The 19958-nt window shown below is 45.1% G+C and overlaps 1 pseudogene; it reads left to right on the top strand.

Moving 5' to 3' along the window:
- LOC120992024 overlaps positions 1-19958 on the top strand; it is a 363844-nt pseudogene that overhangs the window by 250975 nt on the left and 92911 nt on the right.

Raw genomic sequence — 19958 nt, forward strand, 5'->3', positions numbered from 1 at the left:
TGAAGGGTTTATTCCCTAAGTGTCTCTCTCCATCCACAGGAGTACACAATAGTGAAGAAGACATCGGGGGACTGTGTGACTCCCATCATCCATCTCCAGGAGTCAGGAGAGCGGAGCAGGGCCCCTCCCCCCATCACAGAGCCTCCCCCTCACCCCCTGATACATGAGCAGAAGATCCTAGAACTCACCCACAAGATGATGGAGCTGCTGACTGGAGAGGTGACACTGCTGGGAATGCTGGGAAATTCTCCAGTAACAGCACTGGAGGGGTCTGGGTGATGACGGTGTCATTGTGTTGTCAGGTTCCTATAAGGTGTCAGGACGTCACTGTCTATTTCTCCATGGAGGAGTGGGAGTATATAGAAGGACACAAGGACCTGTACAAGGAGGCCATGATGGAGGAGCACCAGCCTCTTATATCACAGGGTAAGACCCGGCATGTGCAGTGTATACACGTGTGTGCAGTGACATGTAATGGAGGAGCTCCAGCCTTTTATATCACAAGGTATGACCCGTCATGTGCAGTGTATACACGTGTGTGCAGTGACATGTAATGAAGGAGCTCCAGCCTCTTATATCACAAGGTAAGAGCCGTCATGTGCAGTGTATACACGTGTGTGCAGTGACATGTAATGGAGGAGCACCAGCCTCTTATATCACAAGGTAAGAGCCGTCATGTGCAGTGTATACACGTGTGTGCAGTGATATGTAATTGAGGAGCCCCAGCCTCTTATATCACAGAGTAAGAGCCGTCATGTGCAGTGTATACACGTGTGTGCAGTGACATGTGATGGAGGAGCACCAGCCTCTTATATCACAAGGTAAGAGCCGTCATGTGCAGTGTATACACGTGTGTGCAGTGACATGTAATGGAGGAGCTCCAGCCTTTTATATCACAAGGTATGACCCGTCATGTGCAGTGTATACACGTGTGTGCAGTGACATGTAATGAAGGAGCTCCAGCCTCTTATATCACAAGGTAAGAGCCGTCATGTGCAGTGTATACACGTGTGTGCAGTGACATGTAATGGAGGAGCACCAGCCTCTTATATCACAAGGTAAGAGCCGTCATGTGCAGTGTATACACGTGTGTGCAGTGACATGTAATGGAGGAGCACCAGCCTCTTATATCACAAGGTAAAAGCCGTCATGTGCAGTGTATACACGTGTGTGCAGTGACATGTAATGGAGGAGCACCAGCCTCTTATATCACAAGGTAAGAGCCGTCATGTGCAGTGTATACACGTGTGTGCAGTGACATGTAATGGAGGAGCACCAGCCTCTTATATCACAAGGTAAGAGACGTCATGTGCAGTGTATACACGTGTGTGCAGTGACATGTAATGGAGGAGCACCAGCCTCTTATATCACAAGGTAAGACCCGTCATGTGCAGTGTATACACGTGTGTGCAGTGACATGTAATGGAGGAGCACCAGCCTCTTATATCACAAGGTAAGAGCCGTCATGTGCAGTGTATACACGTGTGTGCAGTGACATGTAATGGAGGAGCACCAGCCTCTTATATCACAAGGTAAGACCCGTCATGTGCAGTGTATACACGTGTGTGCAGTGACATGTAATGGAGGAGCACTAGTCTCTTATATCACAAGGTAAGACCCGTCATGTGCAGTGTATACACGTGTGTGCAGTGACATGTAATGGAGGAGCTCCAGCCTCTTATATCACAAGGTAAGAGCCGTCATGTGCAGTGTATACACGTGTGTGCAGTGACATGTAATGGAGGAGCTCCAGCCTCTTATATCACAACGTAAGAGCCGTCATGTGCAGTGTGTGTAGAGCCTGACGTCGGAGCTTCTGTCAGAGGGAGATATCAGGAAACCCTCCAGTGTTATCTCCTCCGATCACTAAACCTAGAAGTGAAGGAGCTGAGAGAAGAGTCTGATCTATAGACAGATCTACAGGAGGCCATGTGTTCAGTCACTGTGTGCTTGTGTCTCCACAGATGGATCCAGGAGGAGAAATCCACCAGAGAGATGTCCCCGTCCTCTGTATTCCCAGGACTGTCCAGAGGAGAAGGTCCCAGAGAACCCTCAGGTAGATGGAGCTGAGCCCTATACACATCTATATAGGGGGTCCTGCAGTCATAGAGGGGTCATAGATTGTGGGGGTCTCTTCTGTGGATCTGTTAGATTTCCCACCTGTCTGCTGTATTGTACTGAATTGTTACAGATGACAAATCAGGGGGAAGAACTGACTGATAATGAAGAGGAGGATGAAGAAGAGAGGATAATGGACGATCCCCCATGTAAGATTGAGGTGGAGGAGGACATTCCAGGAGATGTCACCACAGGTATGGAATCATGAATGGAGAAAGTGACTTCAGGTTCTGTCCTTGGTGCCTTCAGGGCAGGAGGAGAATCTGATCACCGGCTGCTGCTGCTCTAGGGTTAAGCATCATTTTGGGCTCGTCAGCAGATATTACAATAAATCCTGACATTTTGGTGATTTCCTTTAAATCAAATAAATTGGTGAAGAAATCCCCCAATAATAACAGCGGAGAAGAAAGCTCCTCATCTTACTTCTATATTTCATATATGAGGCTGGGGGCAAGAACTGAGGAGACATCTGACAACACACAAGGTCTCCTGACAACTCTGCCCACAAGTCACAGGGGGACATGTTATCTTCAGGATATTCCTATAGAACAACCTTAGGCTGTGATATCAGCAGTCAGATGTCTATAACCTAGTGCCCACTATACAGCTCTCCGGGAACATGTCTTCTGGGGGTCTCCTATAAGGGTCTATGAGGGAACCTTTCCCCCCTTATGCCCCCTCTCTGAGCGGTGACGGCTGATGTCTATAATCTAGTGCCCACTATACAGCTCTCCGGGAACATGTCTTCTGGGGGTCTCCTATAAGGGTCTATGGAGGGAACCTTCCCCCCCTTATGCCCCCTCTCTGAGCGGTGACCGGCTGATGTCTATAATCTAGTGCCCACTATACAGCTCTCCGGGAACATGTCTTCTGGGGGTCTCCTATAAGGGTCTATAGAGGGAACCTTTCCCCCCTTATGCCCCCTCTCTGAGCGGTGACGGCTGATGTCTATAATCTAGTGCCCACTATACAGCTCTCCGGGAACATGTCTTCTGGGGGTCTCCTATAAGGGTCTATGGAGGGAACCTTTCCCCCCTTATGCCCCCTCTCTGAGCGGTGACGGCTGATGTCTATAATCTAGTGCCCACTATACAGCTCTCCGGGAACATGTCTTCTGGGGGTCTCCTATAAGGGTCTATGGAGGAACCTTTCCCCCCTTATGCCCCCTCTCTGAGCGGTGACGGCTGATGTCTATAATCTAGTGCCCACTATACAGCTCTCCGGGAACATGTATTCTGGGGGTCTCCTATAAGGGTCTATGGAGGGAACCTTTCCCCCCTTATGCCCCCTCTCTGAGCGGTGACGGCTGATGTCTATAATCTAGTGCCCACTATACAGCTCTCCGGGAACATGTCTTCTGGGGGTCTCCTATAAGGGTCTATGGAGAGAACCTTTCCCCCCTTATGCCCCCCTCTCTGAGCGGTGACGGCTGATGTCTATAACCTAGTGCCCACTATACAGCTCTCCGGGAACATGTCTTCTGGGGGTCTCCTATAAGGGTCTATGAAGGAACCTTTCCCCCCTTATGCCCCTCTCTGAGCGGTGACGGCTGATGTCTATAATCTAGTGCCCACTATACAGCTCTCCGGGAACATGTCTTCTGGGGGTCTCCTATAAGGGTCTATGGAGGGAACCTTTCCCGCCTTATGCCCCCTCTCTGAGCGGTGACGGCTGATGTCTATAATCTAGTGCCCACTATACAGCTCTCCGGGAACATGTCTTCTGGGGGTCTCCTATAAGGGTCTATGAGGGAACCTTTCCCCCCTTATGCCCCCTCTCTGAGCGGTGACGGCTGATGTCTATAATCTAGTGCCCACTATACAGCTCTCCGGGGACATGTCTTCTGGGGGTCTCCTATAAGGGTCTATGGAGGGAACCTTTCCCCCCTTATGCCCCCTCTCTGAGCGGTGACCGGCTGATGTCTATAATCTAGTGCCCACTATACAGCTCTCCGGGAACATGTCTTCTGGGGGTCTCCTATAAGGGTCTATGGAGGGAACCTTTCCCCCCTTATGTCCCCTCTCTGAGCGGTGACGGCTGATGTCTATAATCTAGTGCCCACTATACAGCTCCCTGGGAACATGTCTTCTGGGGGTCTCCTATAAGGGTCTATGGAGGAAACCTTTCCCCCCTTATGCCCCCTCTCTGAGCGGTGACGGCTGATGTCTATAATCTAGTGCCCACTATACAGCTCTCCGGGAACATGTCTTCTGGGGGTCTCCTATAAGGGTCTATGAAGGAACCTTTCCCCCCTTATGCCCCCTCTCTGAGCGGTGACCGGCTGATGTCTATAATCTAGTGCCCACTATACAGCTCTCCGGGAACATGTCTTCTGGGGGTCTCCTATAAGGGTCTATGGAGAGAACCTTTCCCCCCTTATGCCCCCTCTCTGAGCGGTGACGGCTGATGTCTATAATCTAGTGCCCACTATACAGCTCTCCGGGAACATGTCTTCTGGGGGTCTCCTATAAGGGTCTATGAAGGAACCTTTCCCCCCTTATGCCCCCTCTCTGAGCGGTGACCGGCTGATGTCTATAATCTAGTGCCCACTATACAGCTCTCCGGGAACATGTCTTCTGGGGGTCTCCTATAAGGGTCTATGGAGGGAACCTTTCCCCCCTTATGCCCCCTCTCTGAGCGGTGACCGGCTGATGTCTATAATCTAGTGCCCACTATACAGCTCTCCGGGAACATGTCTTCTGGGGGTCTCCTATAAGGGTCTATGGAGGGAACCTTCCCCCCCTTATGCCCCCTCTCTGAGCGGTGACCGGCTGATGTCTATAATCTAGTGCCCACTATACAGCTCTCCGGGAACATGTCTTCTGGGGGTCTCCTATAAGGGTCTATGGAGGAACCTTTCCCCCTTATGCCCCCTCTCTGAGCGGTGACCGGCTGATGTCTATAATCTAGTGCCCACTATACAGCTCTCCGGGAACATGTCTTCTGGGGGTCTCCTATAAGGGTCTATGGAGGGAACCTTTCCCCCCTTATGCCCCCTCTCTGAGCGGTGACCGGCTGATGTCTATAATCTAGTGCCCACTATACATCTCTCCGGGAACATGTCTTCTGGGGGTCTCCTATAAGGGTCTATGGAGAGAACCTTTCCCCCCTTATGCCTCCTCTCTGAGCGGTGACAGGCTGATGTCTATAATCTAGTGCCCACTATACAGCTCTCCGGGAACATGTCTTCTGGGGGTCTCCTATAAGGGTCTATGGAGGGAACCTTTCCCCCCTTATGCCCCCTCTCTGAGCGGTGACCGGCTGATGTCTATAATCTAGTGCCCACTATACAGCTCTCCGGGAACATGTCTTCTGGGGGTCTCCTATAAGGGTCTATGAGGGAACCTTTCCCCCCTTATGCCCCCTCTCTGAGCGGTGACAGGCTGATGTCTATAATCTAGTGCCCACTATACAGCTCTCCGGGAACATGTCTTCTGGGGGTCTCCTATAAGGGTCTATGAAGGGAACCTTTCCCCCCTTATGCCCCCTCTCTGAGCGGTGACCGGCTGATGTCTATAATCTCGTGCCCACTATACAGCTCTCCGGGAACATGTCTTCTGGGGGTCTCCTATAAGGGTCTATGTAGGGAACCTTTCCCCCCTTATGCCCCCTCTCTGAGCGGTGACCGGCTGATGTCTATAATCTAGTGCCCACTATACAGCTCTCCGGGAACATGTCTTCTGGGGGTCTCCTATAAGGGTCTATGGGGGAACCTTTCCCCCCCTTATGCCCCCTCTCTGAGCGGTGACGGCTGATGTCTATAATCTAGTGCCCACTATACAGCTCTCCAGGAGCATGTCTTCTGGGGGTCTCCTATAAGGGTCTATGGGGGAACCTTTCCCCCCCTTATGCCCCCTCTCTGAGCGGTGACGGCTGATGTCTATAATCTAGTGCCCACTATACAGCTCTCCAGGAACATGTCTTCTGAGGGTCTCCTATAAGGGTCTATGAGGGAACCTTCCCCCCCTTATGCCCCCTCTCTGAGCGGTGACCGGCTGATGTCTATAATCTAGTGCCCACTATACAGCTCTCCGGGAACATGTCTTCTGGGGGTCTCCTATAAGGGTCTATGGAGGGAACCTTTCCCCCCTTATGCCCCCTCTCTGAGCGGTGACGGCTGATGTCTATAATCTAGTGCCCACTATACATCTCTCCGGGAACATGTCTTCTGGGGGTCTCCTATAAGGGTCTATGGAGGAACCTTTCCCCCCTTATGCCCCCTCTCTGAGCGGTGACCGGCTGATGTCTATAATCTAGTGCCCACTATACAGCTCTCCGGGAACATGTCTTCTGGGGGTCTCCTATAAGGGTCTATGGAGGGAACCTTCCCCCCCTTATGCCCCCTCTCTGAGCGGTGACCGGCTGATGTCTATAATCTAGTGCCCACTATACAGCTCTCCGGGAACATGTCTTCTGGGGGTCTCCTATAAGGGTCTATGAGGGAACCTTTCCCCCCTTATGCCCCTCTCTGAGCGGTGACCGGCTGATGTCTATAATCTAGTGCCCACTATACAGCTCTCCGGGAACATGTCTTCTGGGGGGTCTCCTATAAGGGTCTATGAGGGAACCTTTCCCCCCTTATGCCCCCTCTCTGAGCGGTGACGGCTGATGTCTCTGGTCTATCACATATCTGTGACTCTGCAGTAGTTCTGGAGAAGTCGCTGATTGTGGCAGTGCAGTGTGAGTGCTAGGAGTCCGGAGATGAGGCTCTTACTGCCCACCTGCCGCCGCTGATTGACAGCTTTCTCCCTATTATTGTCAGTCAGTAGTATGAGGGTGGGGGGAGCCCATATCTGATAAATACACTGGACTCATAATGGAAATGTCCCTCATACGTGTAGCAACATCTAATTGGTTGAGACGAGGCTGGGTCTCCATCTGTCTGGCCATAGGCACCCCAAAATGTAATTGTGGGGTTCCAATCAGGTACAATGGCGCCCAGAGGCCTCACAAAGACCCCAGACCTGCTGTGTAATAGGAGACCCCAGCGGTACAGCCTAATAGATCTCCGGTCAGTGTACTACCGCCAGTAATGCTATGGAAAACTATGAACTGCAAAGCATTATACAAGTGATAAAAGGATCACAGCTTCAAGTCCCCTAGGAAGAAAGACATGTAGGACTCTTCCCCCTAAAAGAAAAAAGAAAAAAAACGTATACAATGAAAAATAACGTCCTTAGAATTGTTCTATATATTTGGTTCAGACACATTTATAACGACCCCTAGAATGAAGAGAACGTATTCATATAGAACAGAGCAGTGTGTGAAAAAACAAAAAGTTGGATTCACAATTTTTTCCATTCTCCACCCCCCCCCCCAATTTTTTTTTATTTGTCAATAAATTGTAAGTTCCCCAAAATGGAACCATTAAAAATGACAACTCAGTAAAACAATAAGAGCCTCGTACCGGCCCAGCGACGGTAACAGGAAATAGTTGTGTCTTGTAAGGAAAAAAACAAAAAAAGCACTTTTTTTGTTCATCAAATATATTTGTATTGAGCAAAACATCATAAATAATCTCCATCTCTGGTGTCACTTCATTTGTGCCGTCCCATTGAATAACGGTCACATGTAGTTTTAACTGCGCAAAAAACAGCAAAAAAACCCACAAGGAACATTGGAGGAATAGCGGGGCTTTATGTGTTCCTTCAAATACAATGAATAAAACCTAAACCGATTACATGTGCCCCAAAATGGGGCCATCAATAAATACAAGTCATGAGATAAAAAACTCAAAAGATGTCTATAAACCCGAGATCTGGTGACTGTGCGGCCATTAGACCTTACAGACCGCATTGTCATGTCCGTGAATTCTCCCTGAGACGTGCGCTTCACCTCAAGGTGCATGATCTTAGTAAATGTAGGATTGTGTGGTCAGGACCAGATTGTCCATAATATTATAGAGGATCTCTGTGGAGGAAATGACTGCAATCAGACTAAACAGATATGAGGCATTTAAGACCTTGTGGGACCTATGGAGGAAGCACCCCCCAAAAACCGCTCCAACATAGGGACGAGGACGATGAAGATAGAAGAGCTGTCTTAGTTTGGGGAAATCTCAGATACTCCCTCTGACTCTCGATCTCGGACTGTTGTCGGAGTTAGGTGAGATATAAGACTCTCCCTACAGACTCGGACCAGATCTGATACTTGAAAGGTTTATTACTTTCATTTAGTTTTATTTTTGTTTCTTTTCTTATATGTCTCTATCAGGCAGTTACCATATGTAATAAAAATATAATCAGGTGATAATGGAAGATTTTATATCTTTATTACTTATTACTGCTGTAACAAACGTGAAGCTGCTACATATTTGTTGGATGTAAAACTTTAATTTAAAAAACTAATTTTAAAAAACTAATAATATAATAGAGAATCTCTCACAAAATTTCTCGATACAGGCGACATGTAGCATTAAGGAGATCTCTTAGACCTGATGAGGCCGGTGTACTTACTTACTTACTTTGAAATTCTGTGTCAGAATGGCTGATCTTAAAATGAGCATTTATGACCCCATCTAGAAAGTAAGAGCGCTCCCAAGTCCTGTATTCTTGAACTATCCTCATTCTCTGACCATCTATGGCTTAACTGACAAGCTCCTTTCAGTGCACCTCCTCTCCTGCTGCTGCTGATATCTCACACATGCTCAGTACAATGTGCAGTAAAATAAAGCAGCAGATGGAAGTCCACACTGAAACTGCTCCTGGAGACGGGCGCTCTCTCACAAAAAAGCCAGGGAGACTGCAGCCTGTACTGAACAGTGTGAGATTTCAGCAGCAGCAGGAGAGGAGGTGCACTAAAAAAGACAGTGTGAATTCAGCTCTAGGTGTGTATTATGACATGGATTCTTCTAGTGAGTCCACCAACATCCTCAGGGCTAAGATCTGTTAAATAATGAATGCAGGTTGTGTTGAGGAATGTGCTGACGGATCCTTTTACATAAACTTGTTAAATGAAAGTGTTGTCCAGTTGGTGTTGAAGGGTAAAATGTGTCGGAAGAGTGCAGGACTGGTTGTCAGAGATGGTCGGACGTTTATATATAAGTCATGACCGGGTGTAGAGAAGAATCCTGGATTCTGTCAGAAACTTATAGAAAGCTTTATAAGGCTGGGATCACACGTGGAGTTTGGTCTGGGCAATTAATAGAAATAGAATAGAAACCAAAATGCAGACTCAGTAACTGACCTGATCGTGTCCTCGCCCTCACCGGCTCTGCTGCACTGTAAGGAGTCCCGTCATAGGGATGGGGATTTCCTCAGGGAAGGGCCCTTCAGCTATAGGAGCAGTGCCAGTGATACTTCAGGGTATGCTTGCTATCCAGAGCACCTTCATATATCCCAGAGAAGCCACTGACTGCAGGGATGGAGACAGCATAGAGGGGCGGCCGCAGTCTGCCCGCACATCGCTAACAATATATCGGTCCATTAATTGTAACCACAGAAAAATGTTCAATTAATCGTTATTTTGATTTAAGCTAGGGCTCCACGGTGATGGTGTCATGCGACAAAGTAGCGAGACATCTCATATAATGTATTTTAATGGTGTCACCATGCAACATGCTGTGACTGTAATGAGAGTCTCAATCAGTTCAGTCCTATGTGCAGTTTTTGGTGCAGATTTTATTTTTATTTTTTACTGAAATCCAGGAGAATGGCTTATGCTTCTCCTTCCTGTTGAACCCACTTCCAGACTAATAGGAATGTTATGTTTATCTAGTTTGGGGGGAAATAATACAATTTCTAATTTTTATCTTAACAGAAAATCCCAGCAAGAATTCTGAGGAAAAATGTTTATCAATAAAGGATGAAGATATCCTGCAGCGGTCTTCAGGAAAATACATTATTACCCTTAACGTACATCCAGGACTTCACAGTACAGATATATCCTATAATCCTCCTAATCACGAGGGGCCTTCTCCTGACCAATCACAGATTGTTACCACACATACAAGTCAAAAAGGGGATGAAAGGTTTCACTGTGGTAAAGAGTTCACAGAAAGCTCAGGTCTTTTTACACACAGAGGAATTGACATATTAGAGAAGCCACATTCATGTTCAGAATGTGGGAAATGTTTTAAATATAAATCTTATCTTGTTATACATGAAAGATGCCACACAGGAGAGAAGCCACATTCATGTTCAGAATGTGGGAAATGTTTTACACAAAAATCATCTCTTTCTACACATGAGAGAATTCACACAGGAGAGAAACCATATTCATGTTCAGAATGTGGAAAGTGTTTTCCAAATAAATCAAATCTTGTTACACATCAGAAAATTCACACAGGAGAGAAGCCATATTCATGTTCAGAATGTGGTAAATGTTTTACATGGAAATCAAATCTTGTTACACATCAGAAAAAACACACAGGACAGAAGCCGTATTCATGTTCAGAATGTGGAAAATGTTTTGAATATAAATCTTATCTTGTTCTACATGAAAGATGCCACACAGGAGAGAAGCCACATTCATGTTCAGAATGTGGGAAATGTTTTACACTAAAATCATATCTTTCGATACACGAGAGAATTCACACAGGAGAGAAACCATATTCATGTTCAGAATGTGGGAAGTGCTTTCCAAATAAATCAAAACTTGTTACACATGTGAGAATTCACACAGGAGAGAAGCCATATTCATGTTCAGAATGTGGTAAATGTTTTATAGGGAAATCAAATCTTGTTACACATCAGAAAATTCACACAGGAGAGAAGCCGTATTCATGTTTAGAATGTGGAAAATTTTTTACACAAAAAACAGATCTTGTTAAACATGAGAGAATTCACACAGGAGAGAAGCCATATAAATGTTCAGAATGTGGGAAATGTTTTACACTAAAATTACATCTTGTTAAACATAAAAGAATTCACACAGGGGAGAAACCATATACATGTTCAGAATGTGGGAAGTGTTTTCCAAATAAATCAAATCTTGTTACACATGTGAGAATTCACACAGGAGAGAAGCCATATTCATGTTCAGAATGTGGTAAATGTTTTATAGGGAAATCAAATCTTGTTACACATCAGAAATTTCACACAGGAGAGAAGCCGTATTCATGTTCAGAATGTGGGAAATGTTTTACACAAAAATCAGATCTTGTTAATCATGAGAGAATTCACACAGGAGAGAAGCCATATTCATGTTCAGAATGTGGGAAATGTTTTACACTAAAATCATATCTTGTTAATCATGAGAGAATTCACACAGGGGAGAAGCTGTATTGATGTTCAGAATGTGGGAAATGTTTTAAAGATAAATTAAATCTTGTTACACATCAGAAAATTCAGGAGAGAAAATTCACACAGGAGAGAAACATTTTCACATAATTTAACATATTAGGTTATTCGTGGACCTTAAGAAGCCAATAAGAAGGTTTATTTTTTGGGTGGTGATATCCTAAGGACCTGTTGATATTTCTCTTTTTTATATAATAGCATTTTTATTGAAATATAACAAAACAATTCTGTTTCAACTGTATGCACAATTGTACAAGGTAAAGTGAACAAAGCAATATGCACGACTCATGCAATATGCAACAAATAAACATATACTATAACTTCACATTTTATGTGCAATGTAAATCAATCAAGAACCAATATAAAGGTTACTTAAGAATCCAGTGTCTTGTCGTACTCATTTCTTTGATAAAAATGGATATTGGAAAAAAAGAAAAAAATGTAAAGTAATTAAAAAAAGAAAGACAATTATAAGGATGTCCCAACATATAAGGAACTCTCGTGAGGGAGTAGCTACATTGATCTAATATTAGGGTGTGTGTGATCTAAGCTGAAACCTATTTGAATAACACTAATAAAGAAAGACATAGACAATACAGACAATGACACATTAAGGGGGGGGAATACATCATTCTCTTGGGCTCTTCTCAGGGTTGCCTAGTAGCCCAGTAATTGTTCCAAACATCCCAAATAGCATGAAATAGATCTATTTTGTCCTGGAACATTGCAGTCGTATATTCCAGGGTTCATATTTCCATCACCCTGGTATATACAGTGGATATAATAAGTCTACACACCCCTGTTAAAATGTCAGGTTTCTGTGCTGTAAAAAAAAATGAGACAAAGATAAATAATTTCAGAACTTTTTCCACCTTTAATGTGACCTATAAACTGTACCACTCAATTGAAAAACAAACTGAAATATTTTAGGTGGAGGGAAGAAAATAAAATAATGTGGTTGCATAAGTGTGCACACCCTCTTATAACTGGGGATTTAGCTGTGTTCAGAATAAAGCAATCACATTCGAAATCATGTTAACTAGGAGTCAGCATACACCTGCCATCATTTAAAGTGCCTCTGATTAACCCCAAATAAAGTTCAACTGCTCTAGTTGATCTTTCCTGAAATTTTCTTAGTCGCATCTCACAGCAAAATCCATGGTCCACAGAGAGCTTCCAAAGCATCAGAGGGATCTCATTATTAAAAGGTATCAGTCAGGAGAAGGGTACAAAAGAATTTCCAAGGCATTAGATATACCATGGAACACAGTGAAGACAGTCATCATCAACTGCAGAAAATATGGCACAACAGTGACATTACCAAGAACTGGACGTCCCTCCAATATTGATGAAAAGACGAGAAGAAAATGGGTCTGGGAGGCTACCAAGAGGCCTACAGCAACATTAAAGGAGCTGCAGGAATATCTGACAAGTACTGGTTGTGTGGTACATGTGACAACAATCTCCTGTATTCTTCATATGTCTGGGCTATGGGGTAGAGTGGCAAGACAAAAGCCTTTTCTTACGAAGAAAAACATCCAAGCCAGTCTACATTTTGCAAAAACACATCTGAAGTCTCCCAAAAGCATGTGGGAAAAGATGTTATTGTCTGATGAAACCAAGGTTGAACTTTTTGGCCATAATTCCAAAAGATATGTTTGGCGCAAAAACAACAATGCATATCACCAAAAGAACACCATACCCACAGTGAAGCATGTTGGTGGCAGCATCATGCTTTGGGGCTGTTTTTCTTCAGCTGAAACTGGGTCCTTAGTTAGGCTTGAGGGAATTATGAGCAGTTCCAAATACCAGTCAACATTGGCACAAAACCTTCAGGCTTCTGCTAGAAAGCTGAACATGCAGAGGAACTTGCAACGACCCAAAGCATACAGTACAGACCAAAAGTTTGGACACACCTTCCATTCAAAGAGTTTTCTTTATTTTCATGACTATGAAGGCATCAAAACTATGAATTAACACATGTGTAATTATTTACATAACAAACAAGTGTGAAACAACTGAAAATATGTCATATTCTAGGTTCTTCAAAGTAGCCACCTTTTGCTTTGATTACTGCTTTGCGCACTCTTGGCGTTCTCTTGATGAGCTTCAAGAGGAAGTCCCCTGAAATGGTCTTCCAACAGTCTTGAAGGAGTTCCCAGAGATGCTTAGCACTTGTTGGCCCTTTTGCCTTCACTCTGCGGTCCAGCTCACCCCAAACCATCTCGATTGGGTTCAGGTTCGGTGACTGTGGAGGCCAGGTCATCTGGCGCAGCACCCCATCACTCTCCTTCATGGTCAAATAGCCCTTACTTTCAACGTTTTCCCAATTTTTCGGATGACTGACTGACCTTCATTTCTTAAAGTAATGATGGCCACCAGTTTTTCTTTACTTAGCTGCTTTTTTCTTGCCATAATACAAATTCTAACAGTCTATTCAGTAGGACTATCAGCTGTGTATCCACTTGACTTCTCCTCAACGCCACTGATTGTCCCAACCCCATTTATAAGGCAAGAAATCCCACTTATTATACCTGACAGGGCACACCTGTGAACTGAAAACCATTTCAGGGAACTACCTCTTGAAGCTCATCAAGAGAATGCCAAGAGTGTGCAAAGCAGTAATCAAAGCAAAAGGTGGCTACTTTGAAGAACCTAGAATATGACATATTTTCAGTTGTTTCACACTTGTTTGTTATGTATATAATTCCACATGTGTTAATTCATAGTTTTGATGCCTTCAGTGTAAATATCCAATTTTCATAGTCATGAAAATAAAGAAAACTCTTTGAATGGAAGGTGTGTCCAAACTTTTGGTCTGTACTGTACATCCAAATCAACAAAGGAATGGCTTTACCAGAAGAGGATTAAAGTTTTGGAATGGCCCAGCCAGAGCCCAACCCTGAATCCATTGAAAATCTGTGGGATAATCTGAAGAGGGCTGTACACGGGAGATGCCCTCGCAATCTGGCAGATTTGGAGTGTTTTTGCAAAGAAGAGTGGGCAAATCTTGCCAAGTCAGAATGTGCCATGCTAATAGACTCATACCCAAAAAGACTGAGTGCTGTAATAAAATCAAAAGGTGCTTCAACAAAGCATTAGTTTAAGGGTGTGCACACTTATGAAACCATATTATTTTATTTTTATATTTTTTCTTCCCTATACCTAAAAGATTTCAGTTTGTTTTTCAATTGAGTTGTACAGTATATAGGTCACATTAAAAGGTGGAAAAAGTTCTGAAATGATTTATCTTTGTCTCATTTTTTTACATCACAGAAACCTGACATTTTAACAGGGGTGTGTAGACTTTTTATATCCACTGTAGGTCGGAGACCTCTGGGGAAGTCAGGGAGTTTCTAAAAGTGCAAAATAAGGCAGCGGGCTGCAGTTAGTACTTGTATTAACAGTTTGAGTGAATGTTTCCTTATATGTGTTGGTGTGATATTAAGTAAGAAGGATATGGGGTCAGGTGGTATACTGCAGGCAAAAATGTCACTCAGGGGAGTGCTGACTATGGTCCAGAAGGGATGTATTAGAGGGCAGTCCCAGAAGATATGGTGTAACATAGCCCCATGTGTCCCGCATCTCCAACAGACCTTCGCAACTGCCGGGTTCAATCTATGAAGGAGATCAGGAGTATACCAGTAAATCAGGATCTTATACTGGTTCTCTTGGTAGAGAACTGACATTGAGGATTTCGCTACTCTCCTCCATATAAGGCGCCACAGTGCATCTGGCAGAACTCTCCCCAAGTATTCCTCACATTGGACCGATTAAGAGTGTCTTTGAATCCGTTCCAGGAAGGGGGTCAGCAAGATGGAGTATAGCTCAGATATCAGCCCTTTCATATGCATCCCTCTTCTACAAAGGCATTCAAATGCCGTCGGGAGGGAGACATTGAACCCCGAGAAGATAGATTGGGCAAAGTGTCTAATCTGAATGTAGATATAGTTGGTCGATGGGGAAAGGCCATATTTGTTCTGAATAGCTGAGAAGAGTAAAAGGTCCCTAGTGAATGGGTCTACAATGTCTGCATAGCGAAAGACCCCACGCTGAAACCATAGTCTCGTCGCTGAAGCGATGAAACTTGCTGGAAGTAGAGGTTGATATAGAAAGGAGGTCATGGAAGAATTGCAAGAGACCAGAGGAAACCTACTACTATAGGTCCGCCAAATGGATTTAGTGGAGGCCAACTAGATCCCTAGTTGATGACGTACTATATGGGTTAGACCATAGCAGAGAATAAGGGTGTATAAGAGCCAGCCAGATTCTTTCTATCTGCATCCAGATAGAATAAGGTTGCAGAGATGCCCAAGCTGTGATGCAGTGTAGCTGAGCTGCCCAATAATATTTGATCAAGTCAGGTACTCCCAGACCAACCTGAGACTTGCTAGACAGAAGTACAGACCTAGGGATCCTAAGGCGTCTATCAACCCATATAAATAGGAGGAGCTGGGATTGAACAGATCTCAAGTCTTTGAGGGGGACCATAACGGGTAAGGTCTCAAACAGGTACAGGATGTTAGGGAAGATTGTCATTTTTACCGCCGCAATGTGGCTTAGGAAGGATAATGGGAGTGTGTGCCATTTGGCAAAGAGATCTCTAATATCTTTATACATACATGGGAAATTAGTCCTGTAGAGGTCTGTGTAACAGGGGGGGGGGGGGGTAATGTCCACGAGTATCGCAAAGAGTCCTCCTTCCAATGGAAAGGAAAGTTTGCCCGGAGGAAGCCAAGGGTTGCCTGAGGAATATTGAGGGGGAGACCCTCAGTTCTATGGTTGTTGACTTTATACCCCGACAGACGTCCAAACTCTTGTAAAATGGAGTAGAGGTTTGGGAGGGAGATATGGAGTTTAGTGAGGGTGAGGAGGACATCGTCCGCATATAGTGACAGCTTAAAATCTTCATCCCTGACCATGATACACCTGACATCTGGGCAAGCCCTGATTGTAGCCGCTAGGGATTCAATACACATTGCAAATAGTAAAGGGGATAAGGGACATCCCATTGGCTATGTGTATTGGTCGAGACTCAGCGTGTGGAAGCTTCATTGTCGCCGTGGGGGAGAAGTATAAGCCTCGAATGGCCTGAACAAAGGGGCCAGAGAGACCGTATGCCTTCAAGGTCACAAACAGAATTGGCCAACTTAAGCGGTCAAACGGTTTTTCAACATCTAAACTATGAAGCAATGCCTCCTTCCCTGAACGGTCAGCCACCTCCATCAAGTCGATGTTCCGGCTTGTGTTGTCACTGCCCTGTCAACATGGGACAAACCCTACCTGGTCTTTATGAATCAATAATGGAAGAAAGGCGTTTAAGCGGGAGGCCAATATTTTAGTAAAAATCTTGAGGTCCGAAATAGTAGTGCAATGGGCCTGTAATTTTGGCAATCGAGAGGGTACTTTCCGGGTTTTGGGATCAACGTAGGATGTGAGTGGGACATGGGAGTAGGTACCACATCACCAGTTGGAATCCATTAAAGAGATTTGCCATATGGGGGATCAGTTCTGTCTTAAAGATCTTATAATATTTATAGGAGAAGCCGTCAGGGCGCGGGGACTTACCCTCCGGTAGGTGGTCAATAACCTCCTCTATCTCTTCCACAGTCACAGGTCTATTAAGAGCAGTAGTATCTGCAGTTAAGAGGGTGGGGAGGTTACATGAGGCCAAATATGACTTCAATAGGCGCTCTCTGGTCCCTTTGTTTCTGTGGAGGTCACTAGGCAGATTATAGAGGGTGGCATAGTAGGTCGAGAATCGATCTGCAACTTCCCTGGGGTCATAGTGAACGGACCCATCCGCTCCCTTAACTGCACAGGGACCTTTTTGTTGGGGGCGATTCCTAATTTGTCTGGCCAACAGCGTGTGGGGCTTATTCCCCCATGCATAATACCGTTGTCGGGTGTATGACATTAGTTTGTCAACCCTGCCAGGACTATCCTATGTAGGTGGACTCTAACATCAACTATATGCTTTAGTGTGCAGCGGGTAGGGTGGGCAGACAATTATCTCCTCCAGGTTATGCAAACGGGATTTCAGGGACCGTACTGTAGCTATCGAGTCCTTTTTTAGTCTTGTGCCCATAGGGAACATATATTCCCCACCGACCCTTTATTAAGCTCAAAATAGGATTTTAGGTGACTGCGTAGTTCGTCCCGTAATAGTGGTCTCGTAAGGAGAGTGTCATTAAGACGCCAATGACATTTGCGAGTGTGGCCGGACCCGAGGTCTATTCCAACCATTACTGGGGCATGGTCGGACCAGGTGATTTGACCCATATGAGCCCCCTTAAACACACGGAGTAAAAGGAGAAGGACCTATCAGTAGGACGATTAAGTCGCCAAAGGTCATATAAGGAGTATCGCCGGATTAATTTGCGAAAGTCCCTGGCTAATCGCTGTTGTGTTGAGTGAAAGGGCCTGCCCGGCAGAGTCAGCCTGTCCATAGAGTCAGAAAATATGTTGTTAAAGTCCCCTCCCAGTAGAACCAATCCGAAAACCTTGTGGAACACTCTGCTAAGAAACTGAATCTGGGACGTGTTCGGGGCATACAAATTACAAAGCGTGATTGACTGACCTGCAAGTTTACCTCTTGATATAGAATGATATAGCGCCCCTGCGGATCTAATATTGAAGATTCAATTCTGATGGGGCAGTGGGCTGAGAATGGGTGGCCGAGTATGCAGTGGGATATAGGTGAGATGCAAAGTGAAAGGAGGACTTTTCCTCAAAGTGGGTTTCCTGAAGAAACACAGTGTCCGCTTTGAGGGATTTCAACTCCAAGAGCAAAAGTCTCCTCTTGGCGTTGGAGTTGAGTCCCTTGACACTTAGGGTCATACACTGCACCATGGTAGTGTAGGAGGGAGTGAAGTGTAAGAAGAATACAGCTCACCAATATTCACAGAAATTAATTCTGTGTGTTCCTTGTTCGTTAGTCGAGGAACTTCACATCTGATGAATTCTCGTCTAATGCCGAGGTCAGAGTCCGTAGGGGCTTTGATCGTAGCTAGAAAGGGATATGGAAACAAGAGGAAGAGGGAGACAAGACAAGACAAAACCCCAAAAAATATAACTAGCAGTCTGTTTTATCAGACCCTACAGAGTGGCCAGATATGCAATGCTGATCATACTTACCTGGTCCCCGCCGCTGGGTTTCAGCTCCCTCGCTGCCCAGTCGGCTCCACAGGTTTTCGGGTTTTGACACCTGGGAACATGACCATAGAAACCAATGAATTATTTTTTTTTGGGCTTGTTAAAATCCTTATTTAACGACTATTCCCTATATAGGGCTCTTACCTTTGTCTGTGGCTTTGTTTCCTTAAAAATCGATCTTTTAAAATATGCAAATCACTTCACTACCAGCAAGTAGGGTGTCTACTTGCTAGTAGCCGCCGCAAAAACTGCCCCCTCCTCCTGTTGATTGACAGGGTCAGGGAGCGCTCTCCTCCTCCGGCTGGCCCTGTCAGCATTTCAAATCCTGCGGCTGTCTTCATTTGGCGCCGGCGCTCTGAAAGAAGGAGGCTCGCCTCCTCAGCACTCCCTCAGTGCGCCTGCGCCGATGACGTCTTCTCTTTCGGTGACGTCAACGGCGCAGGCGCACTGAGGGAGTGCTGAGGAGGCGAGCCTCCTTCTCACAGAGCGCCTGCGCCGAATCAAGACAGGCGCAGGATTTGAAATGCTGACAGGGCCAGCCAGGGGAGGAGAGCGCTCCCTGCCCTGTCAATCAACAGGAGGAGGGGGCGGTTTTTTGCGGCGGCTACCAGCAAGTAGACGCCCTACTTGCTGGTAGTGAAGTGATTTGCATATTTTAAAAGATCTATTTTTAAGGAAACGAAGCCACAGACAAAGGTAAGAGCCCTATATAGGGAATAGTCGTTAAATAAGGATTTTAACAAGCCCAAAAAAAAATAATTTGTGTTTTGGGGGTGACAGAAGCGCTTTAATGTAGTTGTGTTATATATGACGACTTGTCACTAGATACAATCTCCATGAGGTTTCTTACACTTAAGACAATTTCCTCATTAGTGATTCCTTCGGCGAGGAGAGTTAGTGAGATACAAGCTCTCATTATTCAGGAACCTTTTCTCAGAATCACTGATGAAAGCTTATGTTTTAGTTAGACCTGAGTTTTTTACCCAAGGTATTTACCTCTTTCCATCGGTGCCATGATGTCATAATTCCATTCTTTTGTGCTAACCCAAAGAGTATTCAGGAAACAACCTACCATAACCTCAACGTCAGGCAGGCCGCCCTACAATATTTAGAAGCAACTAAAGACTGGAGGTCCACATAAGGGTAGGAAAGCAGAAGAGTTGTATTTCCAGATGGATTTCTTTTGCTATTTCTGCAGCTTACACAGCTAGTGGCGAGATTGCCCGTTGCTCTTAACCCCTTCAAGACTATGCCATTTTTCACCTTCAGGACACAGCCTAATTTTGCAAATCTGACATGTGTCACTTTATGTAGTAATAGCTTTAAAACGCTTTTACTTTTCCAGGCCATTCTGAGATTGTTTTCTCCTCACATATTGTACTTCATGACAGTGGTAAAATTGAGTCAAAATATCTAAAAAAAATTGCAAATTTCAATTTCTCTACT

The sequence above is a fragment of the Bufo bufo genome, chromosome 2 (assembly GCF_905171765.1).
Source record: "Bufo bufo chromosome 2, aBufBuf1.1, whole genome shotgun sequence".
NCBI classification, from domain to species: Eukaryota; Metazoa; Chordata; class Amphibia; order Anura; family Bufonidae; genus Bufo; species Bufo bufo.